Source organism: Polypterus senegalus, chromosome 2, assembly GCF_016835505.1.
Source record: "Polypterus senegalus isolate Bchr_013 chromosome 2, ASM1683550v1, whole genome shotgun sequence".
Lineage (NCBI taxonomy): Eukaryota > Metazoa > Chordata > Cladistia > Polypteriformes > Polypteridae > Polypterus > Polypterus senegalus.
The window spans coordinates 242,995,160-243,020,133 of NC_053155.1; the positions used below are offsets into that span (position 1 = coordinate 242,995,160).

General features: G+C 35.7%; 1 long non-coding RNA gene across 1 annotated transcript in view; it reads right to left on the bottom strand.

Moving 5' to 3' along the window:
• Window positions 1-516: 516 nt before the first annotated feature.
• The window catches only part of LOC120523781, a 381,746-nt gene continuing 357,288 nt past the window's right edge, over window positions 517-24,974 (bottom strand). The window contains exons 4-5 of the long non-coding RNA XR_005632699.1: window positions 5,177-5,359; window positions 517-556 (exon numbers count right to left, since the gene is read on the bottom strand). This is a non-coding gene — a long non-coding RNA (uncharacterized LOC120523781). The remainder of the gene's footprint in view (window positions 557-5,176; window positions 5,360-24,974) is intronic.

A 24,974-nucleotide genomic window follows, 5' to 3' on the forward strand; every position in this document is an offset into this window, starting at 1 on the left:
CATTTCATTCACGTTATACTGAATTTTGTATTATGTATAACATATCCCTATTATACATTTATTCTTTTTGATATGGCACAGTAAGCATACCATTTTTCTTGTAAATTAATTTAATTGCATGCATTTGCCTTTTTGTTAGAACAAATAACAACAACAACATTTATTTATATAGCACATTTTCATACAAAAAATGTGGCTCAAAGTGCTTTATATGATGAAGAAAAGAGAAATAAAAGACAAATTAAGAATTAAAATAAGACAACATTAATTAACATAGAATAAGAGTAAAGTCAGATGGCCAGGGAGGACAGAAAAAAATCCAGACGGCTGGAGAGAAAAAAAAATAAAATCTGCAGGGTTTCCAGACCATGAGACTGCCCAGCCCCCTCTGGTCATTCTACCTAACATAAATGAAACAGTCCTCTTTGTATTTAGGGCTCTCATGGAAGGACTTGATGATGATGGTCATGCAGATTTCTGAATTTTAATCCATCAATGTAGGAACATCATGGAGCTTTGATTAGGTGGTGGTGGTGCAGGTCGCCACCACAGAAAACTAGGAAAAGAAACAGAAGAGAGAGTAGGGGTTAGTACGGATTTTAGAGCCGCCATAAATAGTTATGATAATAAATTGAATATACAGAGTATCAGGACCAAATTAAAATGAAGTAATGAGAAGGCCATGTTAAAGTAATGAGTTTTTAGCAGTTTTTTAAAGTGCTCCACTGTATTAATCTGGCGAATTCCTATTGGCAGGCTATTCCAGATTTTAGGTGCATAACTGCAGAAGGCTGCCTCACCACTTCTTTAAGTTTTGCTGTTGGAATTCTACGCAGACACTCATTTGAGGATCTAAGGTTACGATTTGGAATATAAGGTGTCAGACATTCCGATATATACGATGGAGCGAGATTATTTAAGGCTTTGTAAACCATAAGTATTATTTTAAAGACAATTGTTAATGACACAGGTAACCAGTGTAGTGACTTTAAAACTAGAGAAATGTGCTCAAAATTTCTTTTCCTAGTTAAGATTCTAGCAGCCTATGACAACCTTATTCCGGGGTGTGCTATTGCCGTTTACCTTGTACATGGAGGACCACCACCTTAATTTCTGTCACCTGAGTTGTATAATGCCTTGGTCAATGGACCCAAAAATGTTAAATGTAATTTTAAGAACATTGAGGATGAAGAAATAAGGTCAAAACTAGAAAAAGTAATTATGTTTAAATTATTGTTTTAAATTTCATTTATAGTATGTAATATCATATCAGCTCACATTTTGGCTTTAACATCTAAAATACAATAGTACTATCAACAATAAAGCAGTGGTCTTTCCAAAGATTACAGTCTGGACATGAGAGCAATCTAATATATTATAATCTGATTTCTCTCTAATATATTCTAATATATAAAACTGTGGGGGCATCATCAATAGATAAATTAGTCTAAGGTGAGAGTAATAAATCAGTATTAAGAGATGATTGACTACTTGATCAGTAAATATTAACTACAGTAAAATCTGTTGTAGTAGTTACCAAGTGTACGTTGTGATTCTTACTATATTTCAGATATATTAAGGGAAAACCTTAGCACCATCTTGATGTTTCAGAATTTATTGAGTTTAGCAGGGTGCTTGCATAGGATGATTTCTGTGGAATGTTCTAAACAAATACTGTAGATACTCGCGTATTAGTCGATCTTGCATATAAGTCAAGTGTATTTTTAAGCCGAAAATTACGAAATTTGTTATGACCTGCGTATAAGTCGAGGGTAAAACCTGGGTTTTTTGATGGCCCATTGTCTTAATAAGTACGGTCTTCTCACCAATACCTCCTACAGTTCGATTCCCCAGCATATCAAATGGCATTGGCGTTTCATCCATGTTACCAATGTTACTGAGATCAAAGTCATGCCTTTGTCTTTGCTTGATAATAAATTTATGAAAGGAACTGACCTTTTCTTCTAGATCTTTCGGCAACTTCTGCACGATTTTTGTTCACTGACTAAGGCACAGCCCATATCTGTTCATAAACCGCGTACACCAGCCAGCCGATGCTTGAAATTCCAACAAAAGCTTATGTGGTGTTACGGGTCCACAGCTCTCTTAGCAAAGGCCATTTTAGTTTTTAAATAAATAATCACTGCACTTGCAGCTTAGCGAGGGGGCATGGTGGCTGTAGAGAGTCGCACGGCGATCTGCGGTGTGGGGGCGTTTCTCAGCTAGTGCACAGGTGAGGGACTGCCCACATCCGTGATTGTTCCTGTGGCTAATGTGCTGCAGCTGCTTTGTCCTCTCTGCATATAAAGAGAAGCGCGAGTCAGTTAGAGAGGAAGGAAAAACAGAGTAAAAAAAAAAAAAACAAGGAAGAGAAAGAAAGATGGAGATGGCTGGAGAAAGCAGGGGAGAGAGAGACGGTGCGAGTGGGCGAGCGAATGAACGAGCGCTCGCAGGCAGCTGTGTGGAAGCCTGGGTGTTAGGCCAACACCCGGGAGTCAAAATAGAAGTCGCTCCTGCTGAGCGATTATGTAGCGGGAGTGATCAAAGAGGAAAAGACTGTCTGTAGAGATTGCTTAAAGAATGCTTCCAGCAACGTTTTAACCTCGGGTTTTTAAAGGATTGTTTTTCTATTTTATTGATTTTTAAACCTCCACATTTGCTTTATGGATTATTTATTTAATGAAGAGTTCTTTTAAATCACTGCACTGTTTACTTTGAACACTGAGTTTGATTGGCTGTTTTAAAAAAAAGCACTGTGCCATTACCCAAATTCTGTGGAAAATTGTGTTGCCCCGTGGATAAGTCGACCCTGCTTTTTTGAATGAATTTTAAGGCATAAATTTTTCGACTTATATGCGAGTATCTACAGTAGTTGAAGAAACCACAAATTGGCATTTTTTGGGCCCACAAGAGGAGTATTTAAATGATAATACATATAGGTTAATGGGAGATACCAGAATCTTTCATTCTCTCAAATGTTAGCACAAAAAAATTATCTTAAAATTTTACATTACTAGTAGCATAACAGTGAACTCATTTTAATATGTTTGTCACCTTTGATATATTTTTTTATTACCTTAAAACATATTTTTAAACTGACATTCCTACTAACTAAGATTAGAACTAGCAATCTTGTTTGAAGAAATGGTTAAAAAGGGATTATTATATAATACTCAAAAAAAATTAGTAAAACGTAGCAGATTAAAGACAGGTAAAATATCTTCTTCGTTATAATTGGCTTTGTTTGTAACACTTCAAAGCAATTGAAGTGATAGTACTGTAGATTATGTTATTTCGTTTTTAGATTCAAACCAGGTCCTTTTACACTTGGTGTTTTAGACGAAATTCAGAAGTTTCCCAAGGCATTTTACCTAGCCTTATGTTACACAGAAAAAACACTCACATGACAAGAAATGTACAAGATATTTTCTGTCAATCTGGAGTATGGAGGTAGTAATAAGCTTTTGAATACAACAATTATAGCATGGTTGCAAGATTACTTAATAGATGCACAAAGCTTGTTTTGCTAATGGATTGCATACATGTATGAATATTTCTGGGAGGGATTGGTTGTCGCAAGTGATTTTTTTTTTGCTTTTTGGCAAACTAATGCAATTTATGTTTTTTTTTTGGTCTGCCATTTCAATCTGTTCAGGTTGTTAATATTAGCAGTACACCTTTCCATAGGATGTAGTATAATGGGGTATACACTGCTGCCTCATGGATTCTCTATACCAGGCCTTCATCTAATACCCAGTCACTGTCTATGTGGGGTTTGCATCTTCTCCGAATATTTGTATGGATTTTTTTGCAGAAGCTCCAACTTTCATTCCATGTCTCCCAAGACGTGCATGCTAATTTAACTCTGATGCCTTTAAATAGGCTCTGTGTAAATGTAGTTGTATATATGAGTGAGCCCTCTAGTGGACTACAACCCTGCCAAGAGATATTTCCTCCCTTCTTGCTTCCAGGATAGGGTCCTGACCTGTCTAACACAACTAAATTAAACAAATCAGAGAATGCTGTGTCTTTTTATAAATAAATAAATGTGTTCTTTGAGCATTTCCAAACTGTATCTTTAAACTGTAGGTACATTTACCCCATATTTTTTTATGAATATATACAGTTTATACAATGAGTGCTTACTATATGTAATACTTAATGTGTATATTTCTTTTCTACTTGCAGAAAGGGAAAAAGCATCTCACTTGGTCAAATTCTAGCATTTGTTACAAGATCCACCAACACTTAGATGGGAATCTAAGGCATTTATTGAATTCATTTATAATAGAGATCTGTTCCCATCTGCAAACACATGTGCCAATATTTCACGTTTACTTTCTGTTCATAATATTTATGAATATTTTAAATGTAACCTTGACTTTGCCATTCAGAATTCTCCATGATTTGGGCAGGCATATAAAACTCAAACCAGTAATAATACTATAGTGGCTCCAAAGTCAATGACATACATAAGCCATAGGTGCTTTATTACTTCTGCACAAAAGAGTACCTCATGTATTTTATGTCCATCTTATTGTTTAGATCATTAAAATCTTAAATGGATTAATATTTTATATCACATCTTACTCAGATTTAGAAAAGTGTGTTATTACACTTTATTATACTTAGAAAAGAGAATAACAATCATTCTTTCTTTTTGTACTTTGTCATTAGTATTTAAAGTTACAACCTTTTACATTTTACCAAATGTCCAGTTTATTGAGAGATTAAAACACCACATTTTTGAAAGATGTGCCAATTTTGGCCTTTTTGGTGCTATTACAAGATTTTACATTGTTAAAATTCTCCAAAAATATATTTCCTGCATTATACTGTATGTTTGGTTTCTGGTTTTATAATATTATACAATCATTTGGTATACAGTAATAATTGTGCTTATTACAGTTTTTGCATTACACACAGTACTATTACATCAAAACATCTTCTAATACTTTGAAGAAATGTTTACACTTAGAAACTATTGCACTTTTTGTATTAGTAAAAAAAAAGTTACTCAAAAGTTCAAATGTGTGCTGTGGTCAAGCGATGTAAAGATAGTCTCAAAAATAAAGATATTTTGGGATGCCAACCAGATTGCTGTTTTTATTCACCTACAGACAAACTTAAATTTTTGATAAATTGAAAAGAAAATGTGTGATTTTGTGCTACTCACCAGACTGGGAATTCTCATAAATGGAAACAGAAAACAACTTTGTTTAGTGTCGATAAGACAGTGCTCTGTCCTGCAGTAGGCCCTGGTTTTCCAAAGACGCCTTCTACTGGAACTTCCGGGTTTTATGGTGGCTAAATTTAAAGCGGCAGGAACTAGGTGCCCTTATTGGGCGGTTTCTCAGAACTGTGAGAGAAGAAGAACAAGAAAATATGGTTAGCAGTAGCTACCCACTCATCTTGGCAGGATATTTCAAAACTGAAAATAAGGCAGTGGAGGACTCCTCTGACAGGCATGCATGACAGGGTACAATTCAAGGACTTGTACACTATATTTTATTAGGCAGTGTCAATCTGAAAATGTACAGAATAGGAAACCATTTATAAGCTCAGAGTAACCCCGAAATTGTTACAAGTACTGAAGGTTAATTTTCCTTTAAGCATGTTTTTTTTATTTTTTTTCACTTGCATTCATGACTAGTATTTATTGTTGATATGCAGATCTATTGTGGTTCTGCATTACAATTTAAGTGAGCTATACAGGAAATTGGATTATTGCATTCTGAATTTATTGTGTTTTTTAACAGGTCTGGGATACAATTACTCAGTTAGGTGTCATTTTATTCATTATAATTAACCTGCAATTTGTACTGTTCATGCTCACTGTAGAATTTTAATGGAATATTTTTAATCGGTACATGATCATTTTTACAACTTATTACAACCAAATTCATAAATGAAGTTTAACAATGGATTATTAAAAGCATAAGGAAATAGACTAAATGTAACTAAAGGGTTAACTAAGCTTGGCTTAAAGCTTGGGCACGTGAGGCTTTTGCCTCATCTAGAGGAGCCACCAAGATAGTTGCTAAGGTTAAAATGAAGTAGATGAGTAACAAACACCCCTCTAGAAAGTGGGAATAAATTAATGGGAAAGCCCAAACACTCCTCCAATGCTAAATCAATAGAAGAGTTCACAAATCACTCCTATTACAAGGCAAAATTCAGATTAATGGACGAGTCAAGGTGAGTCAGAAAACACTGGTGGCACTCTTTGATTGGATGAAGCTATGCATATTATGAGTCAGATGATCTGATGTATTGGATGAGGTAATGTAACAGAAAAGCATAAAGGCAGATGAATTGTTTTATTGAATGCTCATTTCATGGACTGAGTCATTTGTGCATACCTGTGTACAATGAAAGAATTGCTCTGCATTTTCATTTGGTCTCTGTGAATGACTTCTTTGAAAACACAGAAAATTTTTTCCACAACAATGTTCAAGCCAAAAATATGGAGTCAACACAAACTAATAATTTTAATTTCATTCTAAATAAGAATATATTGCAGAATTGTACAGTTTAAATGTACCTAATAATATGTACAACTATTATTTACATGAACAATTTCAAACTTCAAATTTAATTTATTAAAAATGGTTCCACCATTGAGTTTGTTATATACACATGTATTAATATATTTCCATAAATACAACAAGAGCAAAGAGGTAGTGTAATAAATGAATGTTTTTGTGTTTGAGGGTGTTACATTTATGATTGACAATGAAAAAGAAACTATTGTATATATTTTTGTATTTTTCTGAAAATTTTGAGAGAAACTGCTATCTGTTATTTGGATAAAAACTAAAGAATGAGGTATTGTAAAAATTAAGCCTTTGTTGTGTCTGTTTGTCTTTTCTTGCAATATGATCATGTGCATTTGCTAGTATTATTCAAAATATGTTTGATTTTATTGTAACATGTAATTGTAAATATTTCACAGATTTGCTATTTTTGGTGGTGATATATGAAATGTATAAATTACTACTTTGTTTGTATGATTTTCAGATGCTTTTTTTCTTTCCATACCTTTATTAAACCTGTATACATTCTGTATGAAGTGAACAAAATAAATAACTGATGTTAACCAACCAGTAAATTAATTATCAGAGTTTGCTTTATCAATGGCAGTAATTAATAAAATAAAAAAAAAATAGTGAGGATGATATGTGGAGGATCTCTGCTTCACTTTAAGGCAATTTATAAATCAAGTTCATAAATCACTGAAAGTCTGCATTAAATAACTTTCACTTTCTCTGTTGTTGTCGGAATGTGGTAATAATCTATTTTTCAACTAATAACCCAAACATGTTTGCTGCAATAAACCAAATACTATTTATTCATAACATAATTATAATAGAATTTGGATATATGCAGACATAATTATAGGTATATGTATACAGCTATAGAGATGAAGGACAATAAAGAACAACGTGAAACATACATTTACACTAGCTTAGTTGAACTTTTCTCTTCTATAAAAAAAACGCATTGCTTGCTCTCTCTCTCAAGGGTGGGGATCGATCTGTTCTTAGCATAATTCTTTTTTTTTTGTAAAAACTTGATTGCTATGTATTGATTGTAATAAAATTAATAATAATAAAAAAAAAACGCATAGCTTTTGAATTCTGATCTTTTGATTCATGTAACTAAGATGGATAAGTTCTTTAACTAATTATAAAGTTTTTAGTGTCTGCATGAAAGTGGTATTGATTTGCTCATAGCAATAATGCACAGTTTTAGCCCCTTTACCCGTAGTTTGTGTGTGTGTCATGTTACTCCGAACGTCTTACTGGATTTATGTAGAGAAACTAATAACAGCTAAAAATGTATCCATTACAAAGTTTATAACTTTTCAGTTACAGTGATACCAATAGCATAATACATTAACTGTCTTTATCCTAACTACTAAGTTGCAATTAATAATATGAATCAAAGTACAGTAGGTGTATTTATGGTTTGTTGTAAGTGATGCTGTGATCCTTTCCTTGTTGGCTATCTCCATTACACATGGAAAGGTCTTCATTCCGCTTTTCTTTCTTTGTTCAGAAGCTCTTCTTCTTCTTCTTTACTTTGTTTGCACCTTCTGGTTGCAGAAAATGCTGCAAATTTATACACTTTTTTCTTTTTAAGCGAGCATAAAGTTTATATCTACTGAGAAGTTGGTGATCAGTCAACCACCATCTTAAGGAGGATGATCTTGTGATTTTTTTTCATGTTTGCTTGTTTTTCCTTAGCAAGGTTTGGACCAATTTCACCCTTGCTGAACTCCAATACAGACAAGTTTAACACTCTTCCCATCTAGTACCAGGGTGCTCTTCAGAGTTAAAGGAATCATTCCAGGTTTTGTTGTAACCACACGCGAGGCAACATGGTCTTTGCTATAGAGAGCAGAAGCTATGGCCATATTAACAGCAGTGAGCATGTAGAGAAAGCGTATATAGATATAGTGCTTGCAAAGGTTTTTAAACGGAGTAGATGTTTTGCTATTGGTATTTTGGATGCACATAAGCTTTACCTTTTAGTTTAAAGCTAAAGTTTTGGCCATCAGTGTTGCCCATTGATAAATTATGGTCTTTTATCATAGAGCAAGTATTAAAATGATGAAGGAGAAGATCTTCTCTGGCCATTACTTTGTTATTGATCATTTTGTCAGATATGGCCCAGAAGGTGCAAAGAGGCTCCACAGAGAGAAATCTGGTACTCTTTCTGGAGTTAAAGGTGTCTGGAAATTTTATTTTTTGCAAAGATTTTGGATGCCAAAGAATAGCAAACTAGGTAATGCCAGTCTGTCCTACAACAGTAGTTATGGTTAATATACCAGCTCTGTAAATATTATGCCATGTACTTGTGTGACATTATGTTGGAAATTTTAATTCCTTTCTTTTATCTGTGCAGTATAAAATTTTGTGATATATGCATAATTAATAAGAACCAATGTTTCATATCAAGCTTGCTAACTGGATTGATACTATACCAAAACAAATGAACCTCTGAAGTACAGCACTGATAGTCTCATTTATTTACTGAATAAAACAAATTACAGGTACCTAAGTTAAAATGAAATGACACCATAATTTAGAGTTTTACTTCTTCATTTCCAGCACATTTACTTTATAAGATAGTGTAAAGCCTAAAGTATAAAATAAACAAGGATTTGAATGTATTACCAAACATTAAGTCAAGAAAAGAATATGGCAAACAAGAAAAGGCCTATTTTTTCTTTGCTTTTTTTGTACCTTAACAGATTATTCTTATTTTTGTTGACTTTGGCTTTTAGCTTAACTGCCATTATTTATGACAGTTGACTTTTTCCCCTCAGTTTCTTTAAGTTTAATCAATGGTTTATGCCTTGCCCAAGATCCTGCATTTTCTCTAGGCTCTTTCCATACAAACATTTTACCTTCTTATCTGATCTCACTCATTCTGATCTCTTCCTTATCTCTTACTTTTCAGTCCAACCTGTCTTGGATTATTTCCTGCAACACTAAAAATCCATTGCAGTTTCTCTCTGAATTAATGCTGTAAGTGTCTGTTCACTCCCCAAGTCTTATTGGTTGCACCACTCTGACTTAAAAGATCTGATTGCTTTTAACAAACAACTTTCCTTATGGTGATTCATTTTTGCTTCTGATGAAGAATTACCAGGTTAATTACAACTAGGATAATTAATTCACACTTTCTTTATTAATGTAACACCAACAAAAATAAATACATATTCATCCATTTATTTTCTGAAATCACTGTTTCAACTGTTGTATTGCAGACCATCCTGGCAGTATCAGATGCAAGAAAGAAACCTACCATGAACACCATGTAGTGCATAGTTAGCAATGGCAGAACAATAGTAGTTAGTTGGCCCAGTGGTACCATTGTTATTTCCATTAAGGTATACAGAAGAGTTAAATTAATATTATTATATTTCTTATGAATGGTGTATAAGGGTGCAACAGATCAACTTGTGTAGCACAACTGAATTTAAAAAACTGGCATCTAACATTTTGTCAAGAAAGATGTTAATTCAAACATTTACCAAGTATTTTTAAATCTTAATTATTCTTACATATGGCATTATATGGCTTCTAGGAGCTACATGGGACAACAGCATGGAAAATCCATTCCTGGGGCCTCATGTATAAACGGTGCGTAGGCACAGAAATGTTGCATAAGAACTTTTCCACGTTCAAAACGCAATGTATAAAACCTACACTTGGCGTAAAGCCACGCACTTTTCCTCGGTACCTCATACCTTGTCGTACGCAAGTTCTCCACTCGGTTTTGCAGGCTGGTGGCACCCAGCATCAAAGCAATGCTACTGTTCCTGTGTGGTTACACCTTATTTTCCTGGCGCAGCTTTATAAATACACTGAAAGTAACAGCATATTGTTTATTAGTGTAATGCATCTGATTGTAATTAACTTGTAACAATATAATGGTCCAGGGAGTTGGGCGATATTAGAAGTAAGTAAGCTTGATGCTATAGATGTTTTAGTGTTGGGCGATATTAGAACAATCTAGACGAGAACAGGCCATTCAGCCCAACAAAGCTCGCCAGTCCTATCCACTTGCTTCCTCCAAGAAAACATCAAGTCGAGTTTTGAAAGTCCCTAACGTCTTACTGTCTACCACACTACTTGGTAACTTATTCCAAGTGTCTATCGTTCTTTGTGTAAAGAAAAACTTCCTAATGTTTGTGCGAAATTTACCCTTAACAAGTTTCCAACTGTGTCCCCGTGTTCTTGATGAGCTCATTTTAAAATACAAGTCTCGATCCACTGTACTAATTCCCTTCATAATTTTAAACACTTCAATCATGTCACCTCTTAATCTTCTTTTGCTTAAACTGTAAAGGCCCAGCTCTTTTAATCTTTCCTCATAATTCAACCCCTGTAGACCTGGAATCAGCCTAGTCGCTCTTCTCTGGACCTTTTCTAGTGCTGCTATGTCCTTTTGTAGCCTGGAGACCAAAACTGCACACAGTACTCAAGATGAGGCCTCACCAGTGCATTATAAAGGTTGAGCATAACCTCCTTGGACTTGTACTCCACAGATCGTGCTATATAACCTAACATTCTGTTAGCCTTCTTAATGGCTTCTGAACACTGTTTGGAAGTTGATAGCTTGGAGTCCACTATGACTCCTAAATCCTTCTCATAAGGTGTACTCTCGATTTTTCGACCGCCCATTGTGTATTCAAACCTAATATTTTTACTTCCTATGTGTAATACTTTACATTTACTGACATTAAATTTCATCTGCCACAAATCTGCCCAAGCCTGTATGCTATCCAAGTCCTTCTGTAATGATATAACGGATTCCAAATTATCTGCTAATCCACCTATCTTGGTATCATCTGCAAACTTAACCAGCTTGTTACTTATATTCCTATCTAAATCATTTATATATATTAAAAATAGCAGCGGCCCTAGCACTGACCCCTGTGGAACACCACTCTTAACATCAGCCAGTTCTGATGAGGTTCCTCGCACCATCACCCTCTGCTTCCTGTGTCTGAGCCAATTCTGCACCCATCTAAAAACATCACCCTGAATTCCCACTTCTTTTAACTTGATGCCCAACCTCTCATGTGGCACCTTATCAAATGCTTTCTGAAAGTCCAGATAAATAATATCATAAGCTCCACTTTGATCGTATCCTTTTGTTGCCTCCTCATAGAATTCCAACATGTTAGTAAAACACGACCTCCCCCTTCTGAACCCATGCTGACTGTTCAGAATAACTCCTGTCCTTGTCATGTGTTGCTCAATCTTATCCTTAATAATTCCTTCCATTAATTTTCCTGTGATGCTTGTTAAGCTTACTGGCCTATAGTTGCTTGGATCTGCCCTGTCACCCTTTTTATATAATGGGATGATATTTGCCATTTTCCAGTCCTTTGGAATCTCTCCAGTGCACAGTGACTTCCTAAAAATATGTGTCAAGGGTTTATATATGTACTCACTAGCCTCCTTAAGAACACGAGGATAAATATTATCTGGGCCTGGTGATTTGTTTGATTTCATCTTATTTAATCTGAGCAGCACTTCTCCCTCTACAATTTCCAAATCCCTCAGTACCTCCTTAGTAGTTGTGTTTACCTCTGGCAGGTTATCCACTTGCTCACTTGTAAACACCTCAGAAAAATGTAAGTTTAGGGCATCTGCTATTTCATTGTCTGTATCTTTTAATTCCCTTTACTATTCCTGATGAACTTGACCTCCTCCTTAACTGTTCTTTTACTACTAAAATACTGAAAGAATCTCTTGGGGTCTTCTTTCGCCTTATCTGCTATATTCCTCTCCAACTGTCTTTTAGCCTCTCTGATATCCTTCTTAATGGTTGCCCTCATGTTCTCATACGCTACGGTTCTCTTTGCAGTCATTAGTCTTATATGCCTTATACAGCAGTTTTTTCCTTTGCAACTTCTTTTTTAAATCTTTATTAATCCATCGTGGAGATTTTTTAGTTTCCTATTACTTCCAAATTTAGGTATGTATCTGTCCTGCATTACATGTAAAACATTTTTAAACCTGTTCCACTGCTCCTCGACTGTCTCCACATTTAAAAGCTTATCCCAGTCTATCCTACTTAGACTTTGTCGCATCTGCTCAAAATTAGCCCTACTAAAGTTCAACTTAACAATTTTAGTCTTTGCATCTGTACTCTTACAAAATACTGAGAATTGTATTACATTATGGTCACTTGACCCTAGTGGTTCAATCACCTCTACACCCTCAATTCTATCCTGATTATTACAGAATACTAAATCCAGATAGGCTTCACCCCTTGTTGGTGCTTTAACATGCTGTGTTAAAAAACAGTCGCCGATTACTTCTAAAACTCCTGCTCTTGTGCTCCTCCATCTGTAAGGTTATCCCAGTTAATATTTGGATAATTAAAGTCCCCATGACTATAATATCCCCCTGTAAACTTGCCTTTTTGATATTACTAAAAAGATGTGTGTTGAAATTACTGTCTGAATTGGGTGGTCTATAACACACTCCTAAAATGAGACCTTTTTCCCTAATATTTTCCAGGCGAAGCCACATGTCCTCACTAAGATGGGGCTCATCATCCAACTGAAGATGACTTACATTTAATTCCTGTTTGGCATAAACAGCAACCCCACCTCCTTTTCTGTTCTGTCTATCCTTCCTAAAAAATGTGTATCCCTCTATGTTACACTCATCCCCATCTTTGTTATTTAGCCAGGTTTCCGTTATTGCTATAATATCATAATTGTGCTCTGCTACATACAACTCCAACTCACTTACCTTATTTTTGATACTCCAAATACCATAACTGCTTTAGCGTTGTCACTCTCACTGCACCTTCTTCTTCTTCTTTCAGCTGCTCCCGTTAAGAGTTGCCACAGCGGATCATCTTTTTCCATATTACTCTCACTGCACCACTCGGAGTATTTATATCACTGTATCTGAGTGTGAATCACAGCAGCAGCTGATCAGAAAGAGAATTATCGGCATACAGCTTCAAGCAGACGCTGTCTCAGCCATGGCAAAACGTTTCAAGGCCTTTTCTGTACGGACCTCGCGGTTCAGAAACAGTTTCATCCCAAGAACGCCTTTAATCAATTGCTCCTTGTAGAACTGCTTGTACTTATAAGTACAGTACAATCACCCCACTGTAAACTTGCACTACAGTTATAATATCACACAACCTGAGCCACTTTATAAAGCGTGTATTTACATATGATGACAATATCATTTTTAAGATGAAATGCAGCAAAATGTTTATTATATTATACAGATAAAACTTTAACTTCATTTAAATAATCTATATTCTTCACTGGGACTGTCGTGAAGGATAGAATAATTAAACATGTACTACGAAGATATTTCAATGTTCCTTAAACGTTTTGAAGAATCGGTGCTCTAAGCTTACAGATGGCTTAACGTCTATTACAGAGCTGATTGTGTAGCGATCGGTTACTTGAAGAAAGAAAAGCAAGGATTGCAGGGGCGGCTACGCCAATATATATTGAATATAAAACAGAAAGAGAAAATAACAACACAGCTAAAAACGCAGCGACAAATTTCGGCAAAGTTAAATGCTTGTGTCATGAGCACGGGGCGGCTATGCAGTGTCCGCAATGGACGTGGCCACCCACTGGGCATAAGCTACCTTACTGACATTGGCGGGAGAAGGAGCCACCGATTCTTCCTCTGTCCAGGGCCACCACAAGCCTAGAGCCGCCCCTGAGTACTGCTGCAATAAATTATTTCATCGAAGGTTGCACACAATCACTGCGCCGTGAAACCCATGTTTAATAACGTGCTTTAACTCCTATCATCATGAAAATGATATCACGTATACTTCTCAGCATTTTAGTTATTCAGAGAGCTGTAATATCACAAATGTAATGGATTCTGTGTCCAGTTGGAGGAAGAGAGCCAGTTTAAGAAGCAAGTAGTGATTCACACACATAGAGCACATAGAAGATCACATACAAAACAAAGCATTTAAAGTGCTACTTTAATTACGATGTGATTTGAGAAACTGGTTAATTGAACAATTTTAAGATGAAGTTTATGATGTTCTACTTTAATGACAAAATAAACTACCTGATTAAAGTGGAAATTTTGAGATTGAAGTTGACATTTCGTGCTTTTTCCCCACTGTGTGCCTTTTTTTTCTCTGTACCCTAATAAGCTTTCATGACACTCAGACAGTGGGCTACAACTCTCCTTTTCACAACGACTTTGATATGTGACTTCTTTTTTATTTCCGGCACTGTGCGATTTTGTGAACGTGAGCTTTCAAGTTTCTCCAACACGCTATGTCACTCGATCAACTTCCTTTTGTTGATTATACCACGGTTTAATTAAACAAATAGTATGTTTTTCCTTTGCCTCCACTTGGTATTCGCGGAAATTCTTATATTTCCCCCCGTGCTTTTCCCATTGTCTTTTCACAGAAGGCTGCGCTGAAGGGTGATTTTATATTGATTTGCATATTCAAAGAGGTGTAATTCTGGTAGGAGTTGGGGCGTTACATAAAGCGTGTGCACGAGCAATACTTTTCACACTGACCGGGATTTATGTAGCGGAAGAACGTGGAAGTTGGAGTACGCACAGATTCCTGCATCTGGATTTTTCTGTGCGTAAGCACATTTCAGCTTTTGTGCTTACGCCATGTTATACTGTGAGTTCTACGCATGCCGTTATACATGAGGCCCCTGGTCTTGGTTTCAGTTATAGTTCCTGGTATTCTTGTTCGTGGTTCAGTGCTATTCCCATTAACAAAAACCAAATGAAATATGTTATTAATAAAAAATAATGAGTTCATTAACTAAAACTAAAATAAAAATGAAAAACTAAAGGCTAGAATAAATTAAAATGAGAAAATAAAAACACAAAACAAAACTATTTTTTGTATTTTAATTTTGATTTCCTCTGCACTGTTCTTTGTGCATAATGTACATGCACGTCAGCAGTTGTAAATTACATATTATTTCAAACTGTGCAGTTGTAAATTTGCTCAAGAATAAGCATTGATTAGCACATTATGTGCAAGTATCCCTCACTGCTGGTATCTGAATGTGAGGATTTCAGTGGTCATTTCATCCACCACTTAACTTTATCTTCTGGAACTGAAAGCGAATACCAAAGTGTCATCACTTGCCAATGACTTATTCTGTGGATTTCATTGGCTGGTCTTTTGTAAGTGAATGTCACCCAACTTGCACTAAACTTCAATGAAAAGGTGCTTAAATTAAAACATGCCACACAATACTTTTAGAAGTCTGAAAGTAATAGCCATAGAGCAGGGGTCCCCAACTCCGGTCCTGGAGGGCCCCAGTGACTACAGGTTTTCATTCTAACCCTTTTCTTATTAAGTGACCTGTTTTTTGCTACTAATTAATTTCTTTTGCATGAATTTTAATTGAATTGTTTTTTAAGATTTGTTCCTCTGAATTTCTTCATCGTTCCTCTATATTGCTTCTTTTCTTTCCTTAAATGGCACCCAAACAGAAATGAAATGTGAAGTTAATGTGCCAACAGAAGATCAACTATGTCAGGGCCTCAAACTCCTACCAGTTTCAATCCAGCCAGTTGCTTAATTACCCGCTGAGTCTTGTCGTTAATTAAACCCATTCTTTCATTCCATGGCTTGTTGCTGCTCTCATTGTGCAATAGCATACATTTCTGAAACTGTTGATTTTCTCTTTTCTAAGAGCACTGTTAAAATGTTTTGGGGACCTGAGCAGATCAGCATTCCTGAGACCTTCATCTTTCTTTATTTTCATTTATTGCATGATGAACATAATTTGCTGGTCATGTTTTGGCTCATTTTGTATCTCATTATTGTTCGGCAGCTAATTAAGGAAAAAGAAACAATTAAGGGGTCGGAGTCTTCAAGTGAAATTCAATTAAATTTAATTCAAAAGAAGTTAATTAGCAGCAAAACAGGACACTAATTAAAAAAAGGGTTAGCATGAAAACCTGCAGTCACTGAGGCCATTCAGGACCAGAATTAAGGACCCCTGCCATAGAGCGGTTGTCAAGTTCGAATAACTACTCCCATGCTTTACATTCAGTCAGTGTTTAGACAGGAAAAAAAATGTTGTCTTTATGCACCAAAGAAAGTAGGAATTTCAGACATTTAACCATACATCCCACAGATATTACTTGTTTATTGATGGTACCTTTACAGTTACAGATTAAGCATATGGTCATAGCATCCAGTCAGTGTTAGCAAACGAGCCAACAAATGGTATATACTGTATGCAGTTTTCAACTAGGTTATTAGTACTGTTGTTTCAACATGGGTAGTGTGGTGCCACCAGGCAAGCAAGTTCAGTCATGCTATAATGGTAACTGAATGTTACAGTAAATGCTTCATTGATAGAAAATGGATGGGCTATAATTTCTTTATATATTTAGAATGCCTCAGCATTTTGAAGTTTTTAACAAGGGGTCGTGACGTGCTGTGCTTGGGAGATCATCTCCATTGTCACAACTAAAATATGCCATCCTGCTTAGTATATTTTAACAAAAGCAATGTACCAAACCAGCTCTGTATTAAAATAAACTTTGGCGATGGATATGTGTTCAGCAAACTTTCTTTGTGTAACATTGCTGTGCTTAACATTTGGCACATCAGTGGTAAAGTATTAGAACTATCTGATTCAATGCAGACTGCAATCTTATAAAGTAAGAATATACTGTATGTGTTTGGTGATTTTACTGTTCACAAAGTGAATCTCAAAAATAAAAAGACAGCATTTTTTAAATTAAATAACCATTTGCTTAAACATGTAGTAGGTTAAGGTAACAAATGACATCAGACCACATTTATTATTTAATTCTGCATGTTTTTCTGTTATACTAAAAACCTCTAACTGTCACATTATCAGGAGAAAATGTATTTTTGTCAGAGACAATAAAATTGTATGCATTAAGTCGATGCAACATGAATGATATACAGTTTGACTAATAAAAAGAAAACTTACTGTGATTGACAAATAGGACATTTTACGCAGTGCTTATTTTGTAGATGATGAGGTGCCAGATGTCATAGTGACAATCTGGAGTTACAATGGGATTGACTCGACAATGGCAATTATTGCAACAGAGTGTAGCGCTGTTAATGCCAAATTATGTCATTGGCCTAATAAATACATGAAATCATTACTGTTTACTCACATGCATAAATTTGTATCTTACTTGGATATCCTGCAGTCTTAAATTTTTCCACTGCCCACATTCTGTGTAGCACATTTGTTTTGGAGTTTTCACTGTCCTAAGCCTCTTCTGATGCGTCTTTAATTCCCATTGCACCTCAGTTATTTTTAACTACACTCCCCTGCCGATTTATTTGGATTAATGCGGCTTCCAGTGTTTTTAGCACATTTGTTTTTCAGATTAGCCAATTATAAAAGAGTCTGTGTAATAAAGTTTGTTTATTTAAACATTTTTAACAAACACAATATATTTTATGTAGATTGTGGTGTCCCAGAATGCAAGTGTAAGTTGAAGTGAAGTTGAGTGTAGATGGCTCAAACTGTGAGGAAATGGTACTGAGCTCTAGTCAGCTGTGGCACAAATTTAGTGCAGATTGAACCAGATGATGGTGATGAAGAAGGGATAATGAAAGAAAATTTTTTAGTTTTCTCTAAAAATTATAGCACCATCCTCATCTATGCTCTTGACATTTGAGAAATGACAGGAAAAAAATGAGGTTGTGATAACATGCAGCTCAAGTGAGGTTCCTGTGCTAGGTTGCTGTGCTCAGTCTGTGGATTGGGAAGCACTGAGTGAGAATATCCACTGGGTGCTTCACACAACTCATACACCAATGAGCGGGCTACAGCCAGGACACATTATTGACATTATGTCTTTCTGTTAGAAGGCTTGCCAATTGCTCAAATGTAGCTGGAGCCTGTTGCAACAAGTAAGACAGTCTGTTCTGACAAACACAGTTGGTTGTCAGACATCTGATCAGAAATGAGATATGATCTTAAATTTGAAAGTTTATCATCTCTAAACATTTAAAAGAAATTAAATATACACATAGCTGAGCCAAAGTGGACTGTGGTATGTACCTGATTTTAATAAGATTAGCTGTTAAAGATTTTGGATGCCACTGTTTTTTTCTTTCCTGTAACTTTTCTCTTTTTACCTGTTAAATTTAACTTCATGCAGATTTTTTTTTCTGAAATAATTTAAAAGTAAAACTTGGAATAAAAATCCACACATACTAAGCTGTTCAAAGCTAGAGTAGGGTGCAAGTAATAATTATTATGTCATTCTTTTTGCTGCACCACACATAGTATTAGTCATCACAAATACCTTCTTTTATTGTAATACCAGGTTGCCTGGCAATATATTACAGCCTTTTCAAAGAATAATGATTTTAGACAGTTTATTGCCATTTATCTGCAGCAAAAAGTATGTCACATGGTTAGAATGTTTATAATAGAAATTATATTGTATTAAGGTTCAAGGGGCACACTAAAGTGCCCTAGGAGGCCTGGCAAAAAAGAAGACTGAAGGCTACACTTTTTTCAAAGGAAGTAAGGCTTTTTTCCTCTGCAGAGAGAAATCATTGAAATATGCTGCAGTAGAGTTCTCTGAGTGTCAGTTCCTTGTGTTTACATTTTATCTGCCAGTACCTGAGAAACGTCTTGGCATCTGTGTAGTGGCCCTCTAGGAATTACTGGCTTTAACCATTTTTTCATACTTTGGCACACAAGTCTTTTGCTAAAAAACAGCCAGACACTCTTAAGTGTAGCAGTAATGTTGGATTTCTCTCCATGGGGAATCTTTGGAATTCAGCCTCTGGGCTTTATTGGATAAAATCACCACATGATAACCTGGAAATGTATCCTCATGGTACCAGTTAAATACTTAAAAAGTGCCATAACTCAATGATTGGCAATCTAAAACTAATAGTCCAATACTAATGGTCAACCAAAAAAGGATGGGCTTATGTACACTTAAGAAACTAATGGCAAGACGTCTACTCATTCCTTTAAAAACCATTGCAAAAAAACACCATATCAGCTCTTTGTTAAGTTCACTGTTCAGCATGGATGTAACTTGTAACAGCAATCAGTCAGTCAATTCTTTTGATACTACACACATCTCCTATAGTCCACCTTCCCTATGGATGCATAATACACACATAGAGTAGTTTTATCTATTGTATCTTCAGGTGATTACAGTCATTAAGTATTTTATTTTCAGCCTAAAGATCTTGTGGACTTTGTTACTTGTTTGGTCTTTAAGTATAGAAGTTTACATCACTGTGGTAAAGAACAATGCCTTAAGTAAAACATAATACAAGGGTTGTGCCAAAATAATGAGATCATTACTTTATGATTCAGTAAACACATAAGTAGTAAATTTCTGTATGTCAATGAAATCTTTATTTCATAAATGCATCTCTACTACATTGTAATTTTTCACCACTGATCTAGATGTCTGAAAATTGTCCTTATACATAGTAACTTCATACATGGTGTCCTATTAAAGTCTCTGCTCCATTTTTTTATCTGCTGCTGCCTTCATGTCAGTATGGAGCTGAATGGTGATTGGTACATTTGAACAATTTTCACATTTGAATAGAGCGTTCAGATAAAACAATCCTGTTCACCTATTTTTTCTAAAATACCATTAAGTTGAATAAAACTATCAACCACACTTCCTTGTAACTTATTTAATGAATTTATGGGTCTCTAAAGTCTGTGTTCCTGTCTTTAAGGTGTTTCATACTTTGTCTGATGCATTTTCTCCATGTATATGTTGAAATTGTGAATAAAAACAAGTGTATTACCTCCTAATTTCAATCACTGGACATTGTCAAGATGCCACAACCAGATCACCTTTTTTCCGATGGAACATTCATATACAGTAACTAAGACAGGTGATGCCATTTTACCTTGACCTCTTCTATGATAGATGGACTACTTAGTACATACCTGTATTTCAGTATTGTCAGTCATCTTTTGGTAGTAATAGTAAGCTAATAATATTTTTGAAGAAACCCATGTTTCATATGGGCCATGAAAATAGTACAGAGATTAACAATGCAAGGTCGTAGCTCCAAGTTTCTAGGTTTACACCTTGGTCAAATTAATGTCTTTTTGGAGTCTTCCAATTATGTGTGCATGGAATTTCTCTGGGTACTCTTCCATATTTCCTCCACATTATAAATGTTTTTGTTAAGCTGAATGGTTGCTCTAATTTGCCCATTGTTTTGTGTGTATTTGTGATGGGTTGGTCCTTCATCATTAACATTACCATCCTGCAACCAGTATAGCTAAAATATGCATCAGCATCCCCCTATCTTACACTGGAAAGCTCTTAATACTATAATGCAATAATGATGTATACTGTATATTTGGGTAATGTAAATGATATTTATAAGAATATATTAACTGTATATATAGTAAAGAGAAACACAATTCTGACATGGTGATCAAATAACCTGTTTAATTGCTAAAAAAATTAAAAATAAAGCCTTTATTACTAACACCCTCCAAACCCCACCTTAATGAACCAAACCATTGCACCCCCACACCCTCATTTGCTATTTGTTGCCTTTGATTCCTGTATGTCTAATCATTTATTTCTGATGATGACACCTGTTAGGTTGCCAAAAGCGTAGATTTAAAAAATAATTTCAAGTTACATGATTCATTTTCTCCCTTTGAGGACTACAAGCTATAAATATGCACATTGTATCACAGTCCATCGCTTCCATATATATAAAATTTTTCATAATTATTCATAACTAGCTGTGTAAGCCCGTGCTGTACAAAGCCCGGGGTCCTATAAACTATTGTAATGGACAGAAAAAAAACCTGATATATAGAGATGTCAGGTAATTGAAATGAACTACTCTGGGCATTTCTCTCCTAGGAGGATTCATTTTGCCGACATGCTTGCATTGCTTGTGCATTAGCAGTGGGAGGAAAAGTGAAAGGGATACTGTTTTGCTGATGTTAGCAGCTAAGCTACTTTGTCTTTCCTTGGAAGTTTCGTTTTGCCGATGTGCTTGCCTTGTTTGTGTATTAACAGCAGGAGGGAAAGTAAAAGGGATATCGTTTTCTCGATGTTAGCGGTTAAGCGACTTTGTCTTTCTTCTGATTGTGGAAGAAAATTTTGAATACAGACACCCCCCACTGGAATGCCCTGATTTAAACAATAAAACACAGGCAGGAGAGAGTGTCAATCATTATTCTTTATCTAAATCTCCAAAAAGGCAAAAAGCATCATATTAGTGTTTTTGCAAAGAAAAAAGTGTCCATTGTACTATATTTATACAATCCATTGATTAGGTCACTATTCTTCAAAAAGAATTAATTACAAATTCAGAAAATGTTTAACATGATTGGTTACACCTAGTTGCTAATGGGACATGGCAGATGCTGATACCTTAGATCAGGCATGTCAAAAACGCTGCCCCCGGGCCGCATGTGGCCCTCAACAGAAATCTGTGCGGCCCGCATGACAGATCCTAGTTTGCACTAAACTTGTACAGAATGATTACTATCATTTGTGATTGAATCATTCTGCATCTTCGGCATTACTTATTGACTTTTCTTGCTTCTGCCTTAAGCACGTTTTACCATGGCATTACGGTACCGGAAACATCATCTGCTAGTATAGTTACAGCCGCAAAGTCGTAACTACCAGGCCGTGAGAGAACTGCCAGCAACGGAGACTCACTCAGTGAAGGGCTAAAGCAAAAAGGCTGCCCCCTTCACTGAAGACACTTTTCAGAACGCTAGGCGGGCGGGGCTTTGCCAGAAAGAGGAGAGAGACCGGGGTGAGAGAGTATTACAACAAAGTATTTTTATGTTTCTGACAGTTTTCCCATATGACACGAGTCCACAGAAATCTCGTTACTATGAAGTACATTCAGCAGCAGATTACAACGAAGTGACCTTGAAATGCTTGAATGAATCATCCACAGAGCAGTTAGTTCTACGGTCACAGCTCAGTTGTGACCATTTGCACAACGATTCCCAAACAGAAACACTGTAAAAAATGTTCCTTCTTCGAACTTTCCTCGTACTGTTTTTTTGCTGTTTTTGTTTTGTGTGGTTTTAAGTGATATATTTTCCTTATTGCTCGTCAACATTTGAAAAACATCCATTAGAATTTAACTCTTTATCACCCTTCTATAGAAACAGCATACTTGTTATATGCAAAATAGAAGAAAAATCTCGGGTTGCAAACGTATGTGAACTGCTGCATTTGAAGACGCCGAAAAAGCCGTTTTTATGTGGTTGCAGTGATGCTTGTTCAAGAAGCATTCATGTTAATGCGTCACTCATTCAAGAATATATGAGGTTTTTAAACTCTCTTGGGACCCGGACAAACAATCTCACATGTGGCAATAGCGCTTCGGTACACACTTCAGCATGTCGTTCCCGTTGGGTGGGGATATACTGTATATATATATATATATATATACACACACACACAGACGCACACACATATAAACATACAGTACAGGCCAAAAGTTTGGACACACCTCCTCATTCAATGTGTTTTCTTTATTTTCATGACCATTTACATTGGTAGATTCTCACTGAATGCATCAAAACTATGAATGAACACATGCGGAGTTATGTACTTAACAAAAAAAGGCTGAAATAACTGAAAACATGTTTTATATTCTAGTTTCTTCAAAATAGCCATCCTTTGCTCTGATTACTGCTTTGCACACTCTTGGCATTCTCTCGATGAGCTTCAAGAGGTAGTCACCTGAAATAAAACCATATATAAACCATATAAACATATCTACATATACACATATCTACACATACACATATCTATATATATATACATATACACATACATATATACATATATATACATATCAACATATATATACACATACATATACATACATACACACACACACACATATATATATATATATATACAGATCTACATATATATATACATATCTATATCTGTATATATAGAGGGGACTGGGCGGTCTCATGGTCTGGAATCCCTACAGATTTTATTTTTTCTCCAGCCGTCTGGAGTTTTTTTGTTTTTTCTGTCCCCCCTGGCCATTGAACCTTACTCTTATTCGATGTTAATGTTGATTTATTTTGTTTCATAATTGTGTCTTTCATTTTTCTATTCTTTAATATGTAAAGCACTTTGAGCTACTGTTTGTATGAAAATGTGTTATATAAATAAATGTTGTTGTTGTTATCTACATATATACACACATATCCTGTATATACATATCCACATATATATACATATATATACATATCTACATATATATATAAACATACATACATATATATCTACATATATATATACTGTATATAGCAAAATCCCGTGTATACCACGTTCAGTCAGTTCAGCAGTCCGGTTGTAATATGACCAAGCTGTGCACTGAGATTACTTTTGAGAATGCAACATCTAGTTTTGTCCAGGAGGAAAGCAATGTTGCCTCAAATCAATGGCAACCTTTTGTGAGGTGTGTCCCTGAGACTTATTAATTGTCATCGCGAAGCAGAGCCTTACTGGAAATTTGAGGCATTTGAATTGAAATGGGAGATCAGAGGGTATAACGGTGATGCGAGGAATACATTCAGCGTGTGGTGCTCTGCTGTTTTTTTGTGTAGCTGCCTTCACACAGCTTCCCCGCTGCTTTATAAACGAACGCCATATAAGGCCGTCGTTTCTCCTTGCTTCGCGGTTCTGTACTGTTTTATTGTTCGTTTATTACGATTCTTATAGCTATTGTGTAGCTATTCGAGACTTACTGTACTGTTCAGGTACCCATTTCCTTTATTTAATCCACGGCTTGTACGCTATTTTTTGTTCGTTTATCATGAATAGAGATATTTATTGATTCCCTTCTTTAGCTGACTGCCTGCTCATATAAGGCGCTCCGCTGGCTTTTTGTGAAGCAGCCTTTACACAGCTTCTCAGCTGTTTTATAAATGAACGACATATAAAGCCATCCTCTTTCCTTGCTTTGCCAAGAAAGCTGCCTTTTTATTTAATCCACGGGTTCTCCGCTGTTTTATTGTTCGTTTATTACGATTATTATATTTCTCTTTATATATCACGTTGTCAGTTCAGCACTCTGGTTGTAATATAACGAAGCTGCGCAAGCTCACTCTTGAGGTGCAACATATAGTTGTCCAGGAGAAAAGCAATCTTGCCTGAAATCATTGGCAACCTTTTGTTGGGTCTGTCCCTGAGACTTCTTACTTCTCATCGCGAAGCAGAGCCTTACTAGAAATTGGAAGCATCTGAATTGAAATGGGAGATCAGAGGGTTTAACAGGGATGCGAGGAATACATTGAGTGTGGAGAAACTCTAGAGACAGCGTGTGTATTAATTTGTGGATTTTTCTGTCAGTATTTGGTGGCAGTGTGACGAAGTTGCTTCCGCAAGACCACGTTAGCTGTGGAGCTCAGCTCGGAGCATATTCTTTTCCCACCTTGTCAA